General features: G+C 37.0%; 1 long non-coding RNA gene across 1 annotated transcript; it reads left to right on the forward strand.

Annotated features, from left to right (window-relative positions):
* The first annotated feature begins 518 nt into the window (after nt 1–518).
* Nucleotides 519–1,908, forward strand: LOC114477648 (uncharacterized). Its single transcript, XR_003675746.1, has 2 exons — nt 519–816; nt 1,425–1,908. It is a non-coding gene; the product is annotated as an uncharacterized LOC114477648 (long non-coding RNA).
* Nucleotides 1,909–3,811: the final 1,903 nt, after the last annotated feature.

Consider the following 3,811-nt stretch of genomic DNA (forward strand, 5'->3'; position numbering starts at 1 on the left):
GGTTTAGGCTATGTATAATATATTATTGTTACAGTAATAATTATTGTAATTTTTGATGAGTAAAGAAAAACAAGTAAATACAACACAAGGAAGGGTGTAGAAATGTAAGCAAAAGTAGGCCAAAACATAAGGAAAAGTTATTATATTTGTTTGTATATGATGTGAATTTAAATGATATGTTTATGAAATTATGTATTTTTCCTGTACATTTTTCATTGTACAGAAATATATTTAAAGCAAGAGATAATTTATTAATTTATTGTGTATGTTTGCAATTGCACTGACCAGGTCAAACAGAAGACGGAAAAGATTAAAATAATCATAAAAGGAGCATATACTTTTTTTAATATGAAGGAGCTGTCATTATTTTAGTTATTTGTATTTTTTTTTATTTAAAGTTAGATCGGTTCTCTTAGTGCTGGTCCACTCATGAGCCGATGGGTGGCGGTGTTGCAACGTATGGATGCCAACCGCTCTAACAAACCCACGAAGAAGAAGAGGCTGCGCTGTGTGACCTCTGACCCGGAAGTAGGCAGTCGAAATTCCGAGTCACAAACACAGACGGAATAAGCATTTTTACACACTCGCTCTAGTTCAGTTTTTTTGCATTCGGTCAAAGGTCAAGAGGGATAAAAGTCGCCATGGCTGACGGTGTAGAATGCGGGTTTTTACCCTTGGAGCGTTGATTCCTGAAAAGATTTTTTGCGCAAAAGTAGCATCAGTCCCCAAGGCAGAAAGACCGAGTTAGCTGCTGAAGCTAACGCTTCACATGAGCTGGAAATTCCGGTTTTGCCTGACGTTTCAACAGTAACCCAGGTTAGTCACATTTTTTAAACATGAATCGGCTGATTAGTGCTGTTTCACTTAATCAGAATAATAAAATACTTTATTAAATACAGAGGGGTTTAATAAAGTAATAGTATAAGTATAGTAGAAACGGCAAAGAGCGGTATTTTAAAAAACAAAACAACCCTAATAATAATTATGCACACGCTGAGAAGACCACACGAAGAAAATGTGGAAATGAAATGATCATGTAGTCTGAAATGTGTATGGAACTTCAAAAATCAGTGATAAACTGAAAATGTTATCTTGCAGTTAAAGAAACGACCAATTAATAAATCCCATGAAGTTTACACAGTATACTAATTAATCAAATTTATTTTTTTTTTCAAAATAAGTAAATGGTGGTTGTTTTGGCAAATGTATGCATCTTGGCTACATTGCAGTTCCATACAGTTTTCTAGGTATATGGAAAAATTCTATTTTTTTAGAAATATCAATCAATTTTTTCATATAATATTCAGTTTCACATTGTCGGCAGTTACACAAGGCTTTGATGTACATGCAGTATGTCTCCGCTAATGTCTAGACTAAAAGTGATTTTTTTCCCTTTGATTTTTGCTTGCTTGTTATCTATACAGATTATACTTCTCCATTTTCAAGAGGGAGTATGGAGCAACATCAGGAGATGCCCTGAAAGTAAACCTCCTGGAACGGCTGGAGACAGGTGACTAAGAACAAGCTGCACACCTGAAGCTCCTCCAACACCTGTTGAAGGCTCCACTCCGCAGGATGGCTCTTGAGGGTCCATGTTTGATGGCCAGAAATTCCCATTGAATGTCTTTTATGGAATTATGAGATTATCAGCACAGACTGATATCAGCGCTGTCTGTTTGTAAAGACGATGTGTGGAATGTCCAACAGGTAAATGCAGCCTAAGAAAGGCCTGCAGATGCATGCACAAATAAGCTTGCAACCGACTCTGCAAAACCCCACTGGGGGGGAGGTGGCCCTTGATCACTGGTACCCGTCCAATAAGGTGGGCACCACATTCCCCTGCCCAGTGTGTGTCTGATGGTGTGTCCCTTGGTGGCCAACACAGTAAAAAATAAATATGTAAAAATGTATGTTTGTGCTGTTGTTCTGTGGTTTTACAATGGTTTTGAAAATCACAAGTTGGCTTATACATTACATATTTTCATTAAGGTGAAGTACGGTAAGATTGCCCCTTTGATGGACATCTGATCAATATGTTTATTAGTTTTGTGTTTGAGAGAGAATAAAATGAATGGATTTAAAACGGCCTTTTCCATGTGTGCAAAATATTAGGAATTTAACCAAGTAATTCTTAAGAAAAACTGTAAAGACTCGAGTAGCATATATTTCTGGTCACATGACTGCTGTCACATGATAGACCTTTTTCATACTTCCACTTTTTAAACCGGAAGTGGTGTGCAACAACTTCCTGTGGCTATTGCTTTAGCGTTAGACAGTGACAAAAAATTCTCAGTCTAGGCGTGGTAGCTTTTGTTATGTTCCTGGTTGCTCTTGTGGGGCAAGAAAACAGCCGTACCTGTCTTACCACGCTTTTCCGACGGACCCAGACCAAAGTAGGCAGTGGATGTAAGCAGTTAGGAGGGATGAGGGTCTGGAATCTGTATTCTACACTACACTGGCACTTCACTCACGATGATTTTGTCAGCGGATCCACCATCGAGCCGCCTTAAAAGTGGAGCGAGTCTGCTTTCGAGAGGGCTCAGAAACGGCAGCTTGCCCTCTCACGGCAAGCTAGCAATGCTAAAGCTGTGGAGCTGCTACGGCACATCCACCCACAGGTAAATAAGACAAACACATAACAGAATGTTAAAATATAATTTAAAGGTCCATAACATGCCTCTCTTTATTCCGAATATTTTAGCAGACTAAATTACGTTTCTTTATTACAATGTTTATACTTCTTGGTGTAGATAACAGTTTGTTCACAAAGCTGCTTCTTTTCTTATCTTGATAGCTGTGGATATATTCTTCATGAAAGAACTTATACCCCTCATCAGGCTTATTTGTTTGGTTATTCACCACTGCCATTGCCTCTGCATCAGCGAACAAAAAAGCTGACAAGTTGAGCAACGCTGTTGAAAAAGTAAGAGCTATTTTCCCTTAGACCCGCAATAACAAGAAGTTACTCGGCACCAGGAGGCGCTACTTCCGGTTGTTGTGAAAAAGGTCTATTGTGCTCTGCAGGTCACATATATATATATATATACATATATATATACACTGGCTTGACATGAAAAATTTATTAAAGCGGACAATTTTGATTATGTTGTCGGCTTATTTTTAGTATTTTGTGAATAAAGATGCTACTGCATTTTTTTTACCGAAGCCATTCACCGCTTGAATTGTAACATGCCAGCCAAAAATTTTCATTCATTCCTGTTTTCTCTCTGTACATAGTGATATGTTATATTCTGTATTGTTTTTTTTTTCTTTTTTTGTGAAGGCAGAATAAAAACCTTATACCTTTGTGTGCGTGTTCTTTTTTCTTCTTACATTTAAAAGAAAAGCAAAGGTATGTGGATTTAATGTGATGTACAGTAAATTTTCTCACTGCTCGTACATAATTTCTTTTTTAGATATTTTCATATTGTTTCAGTGAACAAATCAAACCAAATTTACTCATAAATTAATCTCCCCAGAGCAAATTTCTTTTGGAATTTATAAAAAATAAACCAAGGACCAAATTCTTCTATCCAACCATTGAGTGAAACACACAGACTTTCACTTCAAAACATCCTGTAAGTTCCCTCAGGCTGCATCTACTTTATTCACTGTTAAATCACCATTAAGCACGTTGATTATGATAGGTTGCCAGGTTTTGTATTTTCCCGCGGATTGTGTGATTGTTAAAAAAAACAACTTAATGAGCAATCAGTGAATAAAGTTGGTCAGATGTGATATTTATGTTCTTGTTTGGATGGTGAAATGATGTTTTTTGTGTTTTTGGCATTTCCGTGGATATTCAAGAAAC

The sequence above is a fragment of the Gouania willdenowi genome, chromosome 2 (assembly GCF_900634775.1).
Source record: "Gouania willdenowi chromosome 2, fGouWil2.1, whole genome shotgun sequence".
NCBI lineage: Eukaryota > Metazoa > Chordata > Actinopteri > Blenniiformes > Gobiesocidae > Gouania > Gouania willdenowi.